At 42.7% G+C, this 16,571-nt stretch overlaps 1 long non-coding RNA gene across 1 annotated transcript; it reads right to left on the bottom strand.

The window, feature by feature from the left end:
- Nucleotides 1–3,340: 3,340 nt before the first annotated feature.
- Nucleotides 3,341–12,919, bottom strand: LOC111180292 (uncharacterized). Its single transcript, XR_002646173.2, has 3 exons — nucleotides 12,333–12,919; nucleotides 11,960–12,061; nucleotides 3,341–4,280 (listed from the first exon to the last, which is right to left on the bottom strand). It is a non-coding gene; the product is annotated as an uncharacterized LOC111180292 (long non-coding RNA).
- Nucleotides 12,920–16,571: the final 3,652 nt, after the last annotated feature.

Genomic DNA, 16,571 nt, shown 5'->3' on the forward strand with positions numbered 1-16,571 from the left:
ATTGAAAAGTAATATTAATGTGAAAACAAATTTTGCCTGCTACAGATATTAGAAGTGCCCCCCTCAGGCATTTATTGAGATGTACTATCTGTGTACAACCTTATCAAGTTGTGTTATCATTATCTGTCTTTCATCTGATGCCCCCATTGGAATATGAGCTGAGGGGTAGGGGTCTGTGTCTTTGTTAGCCCACAGGCAGCCAAAAGACAAGTGATAAATTAAGTATATATGTATTTGCAGCATACACATACACAAAAAGAGTTAAGAGCCCTTACTTACATAAGGCTTTTTAGAAATCAATAAGAAGACAGATGAGCCAGTGGATCAAAGGAAGTGCAGTTGCCAGTAGGCAGGGAAATGCAAATTAAAATAATAGCAAAATTGAATTTTTGCCCATCTGCTTGGCAAAAGTTGAAAAGATTGATAACTTCCAGGCTGGTGAGGGTGTGGATAATCAGTCATTCTCATACTTCTGGTTGTGAGATAGTACACAGAACTATATGTTCAAATTCAAAATACACTGACCTTTTGACCTAAAAATCCCACTTTTAGGAATCTATCCTACAAAAAAGGCAAGCTTCAAGATCATACATATCAATAAAGCTCCAGAATTTCAACATGGGAAAGACATAGGGATCCCATTTGTTTTTGTTGTTGTTGTTGCGGTACACGGGCTCTCACTGTTGTGGCCTCTCCCGTTGCGGAGCACAGGTTCCGGACGCGCAGGCTCAGCGGCCGTGGCTCACGGGCCCAGCCGCTCCGCGGCATGTGGGATCTTCCCGGACCGGGGCACGAACCCGCGTCCCCTGCATCGGCAGGCGGACTCTCAACCACTGCACCACCAGGAAAGTCCTACCATTTGGTTTTAAACAAATCAAGAATATGATATTTTTGTACTTCTGAGTTTATGTAGTAAAGTTCCTGCTCTCAACAGAATTAAAGGATCACCAATTAAATAGCAAAAGCAACATTTATCAAATGTCAACTGTAGGCAAAGGGTGTTGTTTGTAGGGTGTTGTTGTAGGCAAAGGGTGTTGTTTGATTCCCTAGCATTCTGTTTAGTCATGAATATTTAAGAAAGTAACTCCTCAGCTTCTACCAGTCTAAACCACCCTAAACCAGTCTCTGATGTACATGAACCATTAAGCCCCAAAGGCGAGCTTAGAAGGTGAGAAGTCAAATGGGCATGCATGTAAGGCAGTAAAAGTCTCTGCTTTTGCTTCCAAATGTCACTCCGCTCCCAGCATCCCTAGTTGTTTGCGTGTATAATAAAAAGGGGAAGGTGCTACTTAGAACAAGAATTGACACAACTATTTTCTCATACTAAGGGAGTAGCTTAATATTTTATATTTATATCCAGGGAAGATACCAGGTAGGCCTCTTTGAATAGAAGAGATGACTCCTCCCACTAAAAAGGAAAAGTTGTTTTTATCATACTGAAGTGCTCTGCCTAACAAAGTGAGAAAAATCTAGACTTTTCCCAGGGATAGGGAGGAGGTGAGGACCGGGGAAACAAGAGACGTTTGAGGGGTTTGGGAGGGAAAACAAAGGCTCCCCTCGGCTAGCGGGACACCGGAGGCCGCGGCGGTGCTGCCATGCGCCCTGCACGGAGCAGCGCGGGGGCTGATAGCCCTTCCCCAGCCGCTCCAGCAGGGAGTGAGGCGGGCGGTGCTCAGAGCCCAGATGTTTCCACCAGATAGAGGTCTACTTAACCGTACAGGCGGTGGCCTGAGCGCCCCTGGTCCTGACAAAGCCTTTGTCAAGTCCGCCTGGGTCGGATGACTCCCCTGCCCAGCCGGCTTCCCTCCCCTTTCCCACCCCTTCCCTCTGTCAGTACCTGCTCCCCTGGAGAGCCTGGCTGGCACAGCCAGAGACCCCTCATTGGCCGCTGCCCAAGTTTCACACCAGTGAGTGTTCTTTTAAAAGACCCTGAAAGGAAATATTTCTCATTTTAATTTCAAGTTCAGGAATTAAAACCAAGTAATTGCCAGTTTGTCACAGTCACTGCTTCACTTAAGACGATGACTGGCTTTGTCTGGGGGAACAATCGCAAATTCCCTCAGGAATACATTCCTTTTCTTTTTTTGTTGTTAAAGAGAAATGAAAGAAATTCTGGGGGGAGAAAACCTGCAAATGCTGATACAAAAACTTCTAACTTTGATGAGCAGTGGAGTCCTAACTTTAGGATAAAAAAGGACCACCCAGTTTATCCTAATTAAAGACCCTAGCTTTGCATCAGAGGGTTGGTCCACAGAGCCCTTGAAAATTGTAATCTAGATCTCCAGTTACAAAAGTAAACAAGTAAACAACAAAAAAACTTTGCGACTGTCTTAGTAAAAACAGTTAGCATTCCAGGTAATTATAACTTGGGTTTGCATTATTCAGAATTACTGTAATACTAGGTGGTAACACCCATCTAGATAAACTAGCATTTATGTTATTAAAGTAGATAAAGCTCAGTGTTTAGGATCTAATGTTTTTTTCAATTGGATATATTTTTCTTTTCATTGTTTTCAACTTACCGATTGTATTTGTTAAAGGGACAATTCCATTTTCTTTTTCAGAAAAACAACACGTGAGGCCACTTGGCATTTCTGGTCTATGTGCTGGGGAAATTGCAATCATATGAATTCAGTGCAGTGTATTTATTGGGGGAGGGGCATTCTGTGTTTTGTTAAGAAGAGCAAAACAGCTTAAAAATCTGTAACTTTTAAAAGAAACAAATAGTTATTACTTGGTTAATAAACTTTTAAATATATCAAGGAGGAAGCTGACATTCAAAATGGTTTTGCTGAGTGTTTATTAAGGGAATATATTTGTCAATTCCGTTTATTCTCTAAACACTCCTTTCTCTGCCCTCTTTCGCCATCTCTGCTGAAATTACATCTCCACTTGGCTTTTTCTCCTTTACAAAAAGGAGAAGCTCACCTGCAGACCCAGGCTGCTTAACCTTCATTAATCGGCTTTCTACCTGTGCTGGCCCGGAGCTTATGAGGTTATGGTGAGATTTCTCAGCGTCTTAGGAAGACCAAAATCCCTAGACCTTTCAGTTGCTGCTTTGAGGATCCTGCTGCACCATCCGCCCTCTCTCTTCTATGACCCACTGACCTAGTAGTTCCCAGGGCAAAATGGCTGATGATCTAAGTCCAACCATATCTGGTTTCTATTGACCCCATGGAACAGCCAACTTGTCTACACAAAAGGGTGGTTTCAGCTACAAATTACATGCAGATGGTCAAGTATCTTTTCTGTGCTACTAAAATTGAGACAGAATTTTTTAAATCAAAGGCAATCACTTGAGTGAATGATATTTACTTATATATGTACGTATGTATGTATATGTGTATTATATGTTGGCTAACAGTGATGCTGTCTGTGTTCAGAAGCATGGGGTTCAGGATATTCCCACAACTATAAATATATGTGTGTAAATCTTAGTGTCGCCCATATAATAAACAGACAATTGCTTTTCTGTTTAAATCTTAAACAGTTTAAATGGGAATTACCCAATAGTATTAATTGCCATTTTTAGTAAGATAGAGTTTCTCTGTAAGGAGCTTGTGATCTAAATAAGACATAGCAAACCAATACCTATAAAAATGAGCTTAGAAAAACCTAGGCTTCCGCATTTGGGGGAGAAACTGGCCTTAGAATCTGCCCTTTATTGAGTTTACCCAAGCTAGGGTTATTCAAAGTTTTTCTTTACACCACTGGAATGGATAAGACTCAACGGTGATCATCTTTAATTCATGATGTATTACTAAATAATAATGTGAGGGAGAGGAAGAGGAGAGAGCGCAGAGCTGGAAGTCTATCTGGCTTAGGTCCCACATTTATAAAGGGCCTGGAATTTAGGCCTTTGATTCACCTCCAAAGGAGGTAACACAAAAATATTCTGATGGTATTGAAAGAAGATACCCCCATCCAAATTCAAAACTGAGATTCCCTAACTAAACCACATCACCTTTAGTGTACTACAGACTTTTAAGTTAAATCTTTTAATTATCTTCTGACTAGCACAGCTGTCTTGTGTTGTAAATTTTTTGTGTTAAAGGTAATCAATTGTTAAAATTTAAGCGTTCAAAACACCACCGATTTTTAAAACTTTATTTTAGTATTTTTAAAAAGTTTAATATACTGGGAACCTCAAAAATAATGGAGGCAGCCTGGATCTCCCTCAGCCTTTGAGAAGCCTTGAAATTATTTGGTTAGAATGCAAATATTTCCATGAGGTAGCAGGAGCATTTTCATATAAGCCTAAGGAACTGTGATGAAGAAATCTGGAAACAAAGAAATTGTAGGAAAGAATGAGTTATATGTATCAAATGAAAACTCAATGCATACCTTTTTGTTTTTCCTCTATGCTGAATTTTACGGACTTCAAGAAGTCTTACTATGCCACCTATTAATGCATATTAAAAATATATACAATATTTACACCTTTAAAGCATGCTTTCTCATTTTGAAGTCACAACTAGCCTTGGTAATCTTACAGAAATGGCACGTGTGTGAAGTTGTGAATGTTCAACCAGAGTAAACTGCATGATGAAAAGTGTTCTTGAACACTGAAGCCTGGAGTGCTAAAATAAAACCTGATATGTAAGATTCTTTGAAACACAAGTCTTACAGAGATGCATTAAAGGAGAAAGGGGTGACAACTAAAACAGTAGGAAAGTCAACTCTCATGAGTTAGAAGGGAAGGTTAATTCTGGGTAGCAGGTCAACAGAGGTCATTATTTGAATTATAAATATCTTGAAAGGGAACTTCTTCCTCTCAACTACCCAGTTCCCACAACTGCATTGTTTCCTGGGGAAGCATTCATAGTTATTTCAGCAAATCCAGTACAGCAAGGGTCCCCAGCCCCCGGCCCACATACCGGTACCGGTCCTTGGCCTGTTAGGAACCGGGCCCACAGAAGGAGCGAGCGGTGGGCAGCGAGCGAAGCTTCCTCTGCCGCTCCGCGTCACTGCCCATCGCTCACATTACGGCCTGAACCATCACCCGCCCCCCTCCACCCCCACCCCCCCACTCCCTGTCCGTGGAAAAATTATCTTCCATGAAACTGGTCCCTGGTGCCAAAAAGGTTGGGGACAGCTGAAATCCAGAGTACTGGAGACAACCATTTGGGGACTGAAATATGAAGCCAGCTGCCTAGCTGGGGTGGGGAAATTATATCTTTGAGACCAATAGGAGTTGGTCTAAGGACACTTAGAGAAGAACAGAGGAAAAAAAAGATACAAAGGGCACAAGGGTGAAAGGAGGGTTTGAGTCTGAATTCCATCTCTGCTATAGGGTTAATGTATTCCTAATGGTCTTAAATCAAGTGCTTAAATTAAAAACACAATAAAAGGAGGAAGGCTCATATCATTAGCCACACCCTGAGGAGTCCAGAGTTCTAAATGCTAAAATAGAATCTATTGAGTAATGACGGCCCAAGTTGTAACTTTCTAGAATTCCACAAAAGGCAGGTGGAAAAATCCACAGTGAGAGTCCAGGAAAGAATGTAGCAGACACAGGTAACTAATGGCTTGTTTTATGGTGACAAGAAAGATACTTCAAAGGAAAACTCTGTGAATGGTCCCTGATGTCTTTGGGTCTCCGTGTCACATCTCAATATGTCTAGCTTGGTGAAGGTCTCTCTCAGCGTGGGTATATGCTCTACATATGTGATCTCAAGTATTCCTCATAGCAGCACTATGAGTTGGCGGTTTTTATTCCCATTTTATAGATAACGAAATGATCTCAAAGAGGGATGTCAAGTCATTTACTCAAGATCGAGTGGGAAAGTTGGGCTTTAGATTCTTCTGACCCTAAAAATGATGCTATTTCTTCAGTAACATTCTGTGTCATTCTTACTGTTACTTTACTGCTTGCAAATTAACCTGACTGCTCCTTTCTTTAAGGGGAATCACCCAGACTTGAAACTTGGAATCACCTTTGACCCTTTCAATCAATTATTTATTGGGTACCTACTCCAAGCTAGCCGTTGGGATAAAGAATGAATGAAATATAATGCCTGCTCTCAGAAAGTATGCAGTTCATACACTGAATCAGTCACTAAGCCTTGCAGAGTTCATTTACCGTACATCTATTCCCATCTTTCTTTTCTGAGTGTCTCCCCTGCTCAGGCCCCCACTCCCTGCTGCTTGGACAATAGTCTTATAAATGGTCTCTATCTGTTATTAGCTATAGGGTCACAGGAGAACTACTTACAGAGTTGTGAGCATAGTGAAGAACTTTTTAAAGTAATGGGGAACTCACAAGGGCTTAAAGACTTAAACATAAGGCATGACACCATAAAACTCCTAGAAGAGAGCATAGGCAAAACATTCTCTGACATAAATTGTACCAATGTTTTCTTAGGTCAGTCTCCCAAGGCAACAGAAATAAAAACAAAAATAAACAAGTAGGATCTAATCAAACTCACAAGCTTTTGCACAGCAAAGGAAACCATAGAAAAAATGAAAAGACAACCTACAGAATGGGAAAAAATATATGCAAATGATCCAACAGACAGGGCTCAATCTCCAAAATACACAAACAGCTCATACAACTCAATAACAAAAAAACAAACAACCCAATCGAAAAATGGACAGAAGACCTTAATAGACATTTCTCCGAAGAAGACATACAGCTGGCCAGTAAGCACATGAAAAGCTGCTCGACATCACTAATTATTACAGGCATGCAAATCAAAACTACAGTGAGGTACCACCTCACATAAGTTAGAATGGCCATCATTAAAATGTCTACAAATAACAAATGTTGAAGAGGGTATGGGGAAAAGGGAATCCTTCTATACTGTTGGTGGGAATGTTAAGTTGGTACAGCCACTATGGAAAACAGTGTGAAGGTTCCTCAGAAAACTAAAAATAGAATTACCACATGATCCAACAATCCCACTCCTGGGCATATACCCAGACAAAACCATAATTCAAAAAGTTACATGCACCCCTATGTTCATAGCAGCACTATTCACACTGGCCAAAACATGGAAACAACCTAAATGTCCATTGACAGATGAACGGATAAAGAAGATGTGGTACATAGATACAATAGAATACTATTCAACCATAAAAAAGAATGAAATAATGCCATTTGCAGCAACATGGATGCAACTAGAGATTATCATACTAAGTGAAGTTAAGTCCGAAAGAAAGACAAATAACATACGATATCACTTACGTGTGGAATCTAAAATTTGGCACAAATGAACCTATCTACAAAACAGAAACAGACTCACAGACATAGAGAACAGACTTGTGGTTGCCAGAGGGGAGGGATGTGGGGAGGGAAGGACTGGGAACTTGGGGTTAGCAGATGTAAACTATTATATATGGGATGGATAAACAACAAGGTCCTACTGTATAGCACAGAGAACTATATTCAATACCCTGTGATAAACCATAATGGAAAAGAATATAAAAAAGAAGAATGTGGCTACAATAGTGAGCAGAATGGATCTTTCCTCCAATGGATCTTTTCCTCCTCCGTGGGGCTTATAGTTTGGTGAAAGACACTGAGAAAAATCAAATAAAACACAAATGAGCCTAATTCAAATGGAAGTAGAGCTGTGAAGAAAAGGAACCCCGTTCAATAAGAGAGTATAGTGAAGGAAACTGAATCAACTTTGAAAGCCAGGAAGGCTTCCTTGAGAAAGGGATAGCAGCTGAGAAATGAAGGAGGAGATTAGAAAGGAGAGAAGGAACTGGAGAGCACATCTAAGCAGAGGGCACCATAGGGCAAAGTGCCCACCCATGGTGGGAGGGAGCAAGGCTCATCAAAGGAACCAAGAGAAGTGTAGTGTGGAGGACAGGAATGCTGGAAGGACAGGGACCTTAGTGAAGCCAGGAGGGGGGCCAGGGCAAATCAGGGGAAGCTTTGTGGACCAGGTTAAGGATTTTGGTTTATATCTTAACAGCAAGTGGGAAACCAACAGAGTTTTCATTCAGGGAAGGAATGAGGATGGGAGTGGACGCAGTCAGATGTCAGAACTGTTTGGGAAGATTACTCTCAGTACAATATGGAGCCTGAATTGGAGGGAGGTAGAGACCAGCACTAGCCTATTGTGGAAGTCCAAGTGAGAGAGAATGAGGTCATGACCTATGATGGTGGCAATGGAGATGGAGGGCAGTGAAGATGTTAGGAGTGATTCAGGAGCTATAACAGGACTTGGCAGTGCATTGGGCATGGGAGTGGGGGAAGTGAAGTGCCAGGATGACTCCTAGGTTTCTCACTTGAACAAATGACTAAAGTATTCACTGAGCTAGGAAAACACGGTAGGCCAGGTTTGGGAATTGTTATCAGTTGAATTGTGTCCCCTCAAAAAAGATATGTTAAAGTTCTGGGGACTTCCCTGGTGGTCCAGTGATTAAGAATCTGCCTTCCAATGCAGGGGATGTGGGTTCAATCCCTGGTTGGGGAACTGAGATCCCATATGCCACAGGGCAACTAAGCCTGAATGCTGCAATTTCTGAGCCAAAGGGCCACAACTAGAGAGCCCACATGCCGCAACTACAGAGCCCACGTGCTCTGGAGCCCATGCACCACTAGAGAGAAGCCCGCGTGCTGCAACAAAAGATCCTGCGTGCCGCAACTAAGACCTGATGCAGCCAATAAATAAATAAATAAATAAATATTAACGTCCTAACCCCAGTATCTCAGAATGTGACTTTGTTTGGAAATAGGAACTTTACAGAGATAACCAAGTTAAAATGAAGTCATTAGGGTGGGCCTTAATCCAAAATAACTGGTGTCCTCTTAAAAAGGGGAAATTTGGACACAGACATGTGCAGAAGGAAGATCATGTGAAAACACAGGGAGAACACCAACTATAAACCAAGAAAAGCCTGAGGCTACCAGAAGCTAGGAGAGAGGCATGGGACAGATTATTCCTCATCGTCGTCAGAAGGGACCAACCCTGCCAGCACTTTGATTTTGGACTTATAGCCTCCAGACTATGAAATAATAAATTTCTATTGTTTAAGCCACCCAGTTTGTGGGACTTTGTTATAGCAGCCCTAGCAAACTAATACAAGGATGAAATCAGAAATTTGACCCTGTACAAACAGAGTTTAAGGGGTTATTTGAGAAGCAGTAGAGCAAAATGTTTGAAAGCATGGACTACGCAGCCATCTACTTGAGTGTGAACCTCTCTCTGATATCTACCAGCTGTGGGAGCATGCACAAGTTAACGTAAACCTTTTAGCCTCAGTCTCTTCATCCATAACTAGGAATAATATTACCTTTCTCATAGAGTTGTTTTGAGGAGCAAATGAGCTGATTGTTAAGCACTTAAAACAGTGCCCGGCACAAGTAAGCACTATAGAGGAGTTTATTTAAATGTAGACTATAAATACATAAGGCATCCACATATTGAATAGAGTTGGTTATAGGAGCCTGGAATTCAGAAGAGAGTTCTGCATTTTAAAATTGGGAGTTGGGGCTTCCCTGGTGGTGCAGTGGTTGAGAGTCCGCCTGCCGATGCAGGGGACACGGGTTCGTGCCCCGGTCCGGGAAGATCCCACATGCCGCTGAGCGGCTGGGCCCGTGAGCCATGGCCACTGAGCCTGCGCGTCCGGAGCCTGTGCTCCGCAACGGGAGAGGCCACAACAGGGAGAGGCCCGCGTACCGAAAAAAAAAAAAAACAAAAAAACCTTAAGATTGGGAGTCACTGGCATGTAACTGAAATTGTAAGGGAGAACACAATGGGCTAGAGAGAGTGTGTGGGATTGAGAAACAGAGAGGGCTTCTGGCCAAGTCCTGACATCTCCAACATTTAATGGCTGAGTAGAGGTGGTTGAATCATCAAAAGAGATAGAAAAATGGCTAAAGAAAACCACAGTGAGACACCATCTCACACCTACTGGGATGGCTATTAGGGACTGACTTGTGTCCCCCAGAATTCATATGCTGAAGCCCTAACCCCCAATGCAACTATATTTGGAGATAGGGCCTTTAAAGAGGTAATTAAAGTTAAATGAAGTAATAAGGATACAGCCCTAATCCGGTAGAACTGATCTTCTTATAAGAAGAGAAAGAGACAACAGAGATCTCTTTCTCTACCTACACAGAGGCCTTTCAGGCCATGTGAGGACATGGCAAGAAGGTGCTGTCTGCAAGCCAGGAAGAGAGGCCTGATCAGAAACCAACCCTGCTGGCATCTTGATCTTGGACTTCCAGGCTCCACAACTGTGATAAATTTCTGTTGTTTAAGCCACCCAGTCTGTGGCATTCTGTTATCGCAGCCCAAGCAAACTAATACAATGACTGTAATTTAAAGAATGGAAAATAATAAGTGTTGGTGAGGATGTGGAGAAATTGGAACCCTCATACATTGCAGGAGGGATTGTTAAATGGTGCAGCCACTGTGGAATGCATTATGGGGCTTCCTCAAAAAGCTAAAAATATAATTACCATATGGCCCGGAATTTCCACTCCTAGGTATATATCCAAAAGAATGGCAAAGAAGGGCTTCCCTGGTGGCGCAGTGGTTGAGAGTCCGCCTGCCGATGCAGGGGACACGGGTTCGTGCCCGGGTCCGGGAAGATCCCACATGCCGCGGAGTTGCTGGGCCCGTGAGCCATGGCCGCTGAGCCTGCGCGTCCAGAGCCTGTGCTCCGCAACGGGAGACACCACGGCAGTGAGGGGCCCGCGTACCGCAAAAAAAAAAAAAAAAAAAGAATGGCAAAGAAGAACTCAAACAGCTACTAGCATGCCGGCAGTCCTTGCAGTGTTATTCACAATAGCCAAAAGGTGGAGACAACCCTAGTGGTCATCAACAGATGTGATATATCCATACAATGAAATATTATTGAGCCATAAAAAGAAATGAGTTTCTACTACATGCTACAACATGGATGATCCTTGAAAACATCATGATAAGTGAAATAAGCCAGACACAAAGGACAAATATTGTACCATTCCACTTATATGGGGTGTCTAGAATAGGCCAGTTCATTGAGACAGAAAGTAGATTAGAAGTTACCAGGGGCTGAGGGAGGGAGAGATGGGAGTCATTGCTTAATGGGTACAGAGTTTCCATTAAAAAAAAAGTTATAGAAAGTGTTAGTGGTGATTGTTGTACGGCATCATGAATGTAATTAATACCACTGAATTGTACACTTAAAAATGGTTAAAAACACAAATTATATGTTATATATGTTTCACCATAATAAAAAAATAATAGCTAGAGAGGTTGGAAGAAAGGAAGAGAGTGTGGCATTGTGGAGGCAAGGAAAAGCAAGTTTGCAGAAGGAGAAAGCAGCTAAGAGTGTTAAGAAAGGTGAATAACAGAACTAATTCACTTAGTAAGAGCTATTCAATGGAAAGATGGCAGCAGAAGTCAGATGCCGTGGGTTGAGGAATAAGTGAAAGAAAGAGGATGTTTGTAGGTAAGTCCTTCAAAGAGCTTGGTGGTTAAGAGAAATAAGATGGGGTAGTGGCTGGAGGGGGCTGAGGAGTTGGGACTTTTCCTTTGTAAGATGAAAAGAGTTGAGTATGTTTGATGTTGATGGAAAAGAGTTTTAAAAGAGTAGTTACATAAGAATGAAGGGATCAGCTAAAGGTAAGGCGCTTGAGGTGGGGTACAGAGTCCAAAGCCTGGGAGCAGGGATTGGCCTGGGACCGCAAGAGGAATCCACTACTAAAGCCAGATGAAGAGAAGGGGAGATGAGGGCAGTGGGAAGTTGAGAGGATTCAGTTCTCTGGAGTGGAAGGTGAGATCCACCAGCTGGAGGTAGCAGCAGGGTGAGAAAGGAGGATAGAGGTTCAAAAGAGTGGAAGAGATCTGCAATCATTATGTGAGAAAATGAACAGAAGAGCGAGGGTGGGTTGTCTTGCCAGGCAGAGGGCTCATTGAAACTTGGCCATCTTCACTTTATCTTGTACAGGTTTGCCCCGGAGCACTGCCCAGCTACTAGAGTCAGATATGGGGAAAGCACAGAAGGAAGGGCTCACCTTGGGTTAGGGTTTTCCCAAGTGGTATGGAATTGGAGGTGCAGGAGAGTTTAAGGCTGAAGAGGCAGAGACCTCAGGGAGGTTCCTGGGGGGTCCAGCGTTCTGGAGGTGGGGGAGAAGTGGCAGGCAGAGGTCAGAGGCTGGGAAGCACAGAGCATTGCTGTGTGCCACACACACTTGTCAGGGGAGCATTTTTAAATTATGATTCCAATCACATCCCTCCCTTTGAACACACCAGGTTAAGTCTAGACGGAGCTTGACTGAGCTTGCTTTAAAGCCCTTCCCTGGAAGGGCTTAAAGTCACCACTTTAGACATATCTCCAAAACCTCCTCCATCACCTTCTACCCCTTCTATTCTTCTTGGTATACCTACCTGGTGCTGAACCATATCGGACCATAAGTATCTCCATTGCTTTCTCACCTCTGTGCCTTTGCTTATGTATTTTGCTCCTTCAGGAATGCCCTCTCCATGACATAAGTCACTCCTTTATCAGTGCTCTTATGGTAGTAAATGCACATCTCTATTACAGCCCATGTCACATTTGTAGTTTTTTGTTTACATTTGCAGAGTTTATCTGTTGTGCTCATCTGCCCAACATCCCTTCCTCCTTGACCCCTCCCTTCCTTTGGCAGCAAGTTCACCCTGCAGTTAAAGAACTGACCCTCCTTCACGCATTGTGGATCTAGCGTGGCTCCCAAATGTGGCTCCAGGACTGTCTGGCTATAATTATAGGCACTTGACCCAACCGGGCCAATCAGCATCTCTTCTCAGGATCGTATCCGTGGAAAGTGAAAAGATCTCTCTTTCTTCAGGTCTACTAGCTGAGATGACATAAGCCCAAAGTTATCTATGGCCAATTTCCACACCATAACTTCTAACCATTACCACATAGAGGAAGCCCAATTGTAATGGGGAAAAAAGAGGAGACCTGAACAGGGATTACATTGTTTAACTTCTGAGACCCACTTATGCCTGATGCCCTCCTGGGCCTCGCAGTTGTAGAAGCTATTCAAGTGCCTCTTTTGTTTAAGTTGGTATGAGCTGGTTTTGTTTACTTGCCCCCAACGTCGATGAATACATGTTATCTCCTGTGCTAGACCATAGGCTGTCAACTAGATGCAGAGACTGTATCCCAGCACCTGGCTTAAAGAGTGCTCAATAATGTGAAATAAATGTTGAAATCCTAACAATCATTCCAGGTCCAATTTAAATTTCATTTACTTCTATAAAAAATTTACTGAACCCCCAAATCAATTCTGATCACTCTCATGACCCTAAAGCTATTTCCTGTTGACTCCTGCTGGTACTTTATAGATTCTGCTTCAAATTTTAGTTGTGTTCTTGGACATCTCTCCCTACCAGATAACAAGTGAGTTGGGTGCAGGACTTAAGTCTGTGAAGTAACTCAGTAACAGTTAACTGTTCAAAATTGAACTCCTATGTGCCAGCTGTTGTGCAGAGGAAAAAAGAAAGGTGATACTCAGTTTATGCTCTGAGGAGCTTACAGCACATGTTCAACAAATAATGTTATGAATTGCCTTGGCCTGAATAGAAAATGAATAGAGAAGAAAGGAAGTAACATATATCCCTTATGGAGAAACAAAGCTCTAGGCTGAGAGCAAAAGATATTTTTATCAGGAAGTGTCAAAACAATGAGGAACAAGCACGGAAACATTTATAAATAGATCAGGGACCAAATATACTGGAAATATAAAACCACTCATAAATAAAGTCAAACGCAACATTTCCCTGAACATAATATAGCAAGTGTGGAAGTCACTAAATCCTCTTTCCACCATCTCCAAATTTCTTTCCAGCTAAATAAGGGTAGGTTAATCTGATCCTCTGTGTATGTCTAACCCTGTGTAAACACAATGGCTATAAAATGCTCTGCTTCTTCAGGGAACACTTGATGAAGCTGACATTGTTCCAACTATTCCAGCTCTACGTTAAATATGGTGCCACAAGTTTGTTCAACTTGGAGGCCCCCTTGGCTCCCCAAACAGAGACTTGCAATCTGCAGATGCTCTGGCAATGTGTGTTGAATGAATTGTGAATGACTCAAACCAAATCTTCTCCCCCGAGGTGGGATCGTATCCAACTTCCTCACACTGTTTCCTCTTCTGCCCCCTTTAGAGGTTTAAGAGGCCAGCCCTGGACAGCCAAATGGAAGCAAAAGTTTATGCAAGAATCCAGGACTCTTACTTAGTCTAATCCCTAGAGAGCCTTGGGGAAATCAAGCAGAAGGCATCTGGGCAAATACACCCAAAGTGATTATGTCATGTCAGTAGTAATAGTGTTGTTCAGTGTCCTGGTTCGCCTGAAAGCTTTCTGGTTGCAGTTAAGATGCGGAGCGACCAGCTGGCTGGCGGCCTAGTAGGATGTCATCACAAAGTGACATTACCAAGCTGAGGCACCAAAGGCTCAGGACCTCAACTTTTCTGGATCAAAAACTTGATTAGACCTACTCTTTCAAGATAGGTGTATTACTCAGGGTTATCCAGAGAAACAGAACCCACAGGATATACAGAAATATGTAAGAGGAGATTTAGTATAGGAATTGGCTGGCTTGGCTATGGAGGCTGAGAAGTTCCGCAATGCAAGCCGGAGAACCAGGAAGGCTTGTGGTATAATTCTGTCTGAGTCCAAAAGCCTGAGAATATTGTAGAGGGGCTGATGGCTAAGTCCCCATGTGCATCAGAAAGCTCAGGAACCAATATACGCAATACCTGAGGGCAAGAAAAGATGAATGTCTCAGCTCCAGTTGAGAGAGCAAATTCACCCTTCCTTTGCTTTTTTGTTCTGTTCAGGACCACCACACTGGTGAGGGTGATCTTCTTTACTCAGTCTGCTGAGTCAAATGCTAATCTCTTTCAGAGACATCCTCACAGATACACTTAGAAACCATGTTTTACCAGCTACCTGGGCATCCCTTAGCCCAGTGAAGTTGATACATAAAATTAACCATCCTAGTAGGGGTAGTCAAGCTCTGGGGGATGGAGTTGTACTCCCCAAAACATTTCCCAAAGGGTCAGAGATTCAACCAGCCTGAAATTCAGTCCTTCTTTCCTAATGAAATAAATACAGAAATTTTATGCATGAAAAAGTAAGGTGTTTTTTTTTCTTTTTCTTTCTTTTTTTTTTGCTTATCAGAATAGGGGATTCATAAAAGATAAAGAATAGGGGATTTGTATTTTATATGCTTTTACATACTTTGAACTTTTTTACAATAGGTATGCTTTACTTTTATACTAAAATATGCATTTTTTAATTATTGCAGCAAATAATTCATCTGTGAGACCACTTTTTAGTTCTGTGAGGGTAGGGACCATGCTTTGTTTTGCCTTGCCTCTGTGCCTCCAGCATGTAACGCAACGTCTAAGACATTGTAGGTGATGAATAAATATCCAAATAAGCTTCTTGACTCTTATCAGTCTAGTCTTATTTAAAAAGTGGTCACAGGGCTTCCCTGGTGGCGCAGTGGTTGAGAGTCCGCCTGCCGATGCAGGGGACATGGGTCCGTGCCCCAGTCCGGGAAGATCCCACATGCCGCGGAGCGGCTGGGCCCGTGAGCCATGGCCGCTGAGCCTGCGCGTCCGGAGCCTCTGCTCCGCAACGGGAGAGGCCACAACAGTGAGACGCCCGCGTAACGCAAAAAAAAAAAAAAAAAAAAGTGGTCACAGTCACGTAAATCAGGGAAAGGCTGACTGCTTTATAGACTATCAGAGTCTTTGGACACTAAATACTCCATAATTTCCCAACTTGCGGATAATGCCTATTAGCAGTTTGTGAAATCAGTGTAGTGAGTCATGACTGGCATTATAAACAAAGTAGAATGGAATCCAGTAGAAAAAACAGAGTACATATAATAAGGGTATTGTTTCATGAAATTTTGTTTCCATTTTACACACACTGTGTGATGATGTAAAACATGTTTCTTAACTTGGGGTTGTGGTCAAAAAGTTTGAGAGCCACTGATCTAGTTTAACACACTCTCTCTCTCTCTCTCTCTCACACACACACACACACACACACACACACACACCCTGCTGTCCAGCAATAACAAAGCACGGTCAGTTCCCCAAAACACCAGGCCATTTTCTACTCTAGAGGACTTGGCACTTAGTTTTCCCTCTACCTGAAATGGACTTGCCCTCCTTGTCTACCTGGGGCCCCTGGCTTATTTTTCAAGATGCTGCTCAAGTATCTTGCCTATGAACCCTCTGTCCCCCTTCTGAGCCAAGCCAGACTCCCTCCTGCGTTCTTCCACCTCCCTTTCCACCTGACACAACTCAGTGCTGTGCACTGGGCAGTGATCACTTCCACAGGTGGCCGCCCCTTCTACTAGTGTGGGCTCCTGAAAGCATGGACTTCGTGGTCTTCCCCTCGATACAGGGCCCTACACGATGCCTGTAACACTCAGTGCATGACTGTAAAATAATTACAGGGAAAGGCCTTTGTGAGGAACCAGGCAGCTCTTCATTTAATGAAACAGAATAGCATCCAGATTTTCAGTAGTAAGTAAGTGAAGTGAAAGTAAGTAAGTGAAAAAAACCAAGGTGTAATACAGTATGCATAATATACTGTCCGTGTGTGTGTGTGTGTGTGTGT

Source organism: Delphinapterus leucas, chromosome 17 (genome assembly GCF_059928025.1).
Source record: "Delphinapterus leucas isolate spDelLeu-1000000601 "Yukka" chromosome 17, BTC_Dleu_Yukka2, whole genome shotgun sequence".
In the NCBI taxonomy this organism is placed as follows: Eukaryota; Metazoa; Chordata; class Mammalia; order Artiodactyla; family Monodontidae; genus Delphinapterus; species Delphinapterus leucas.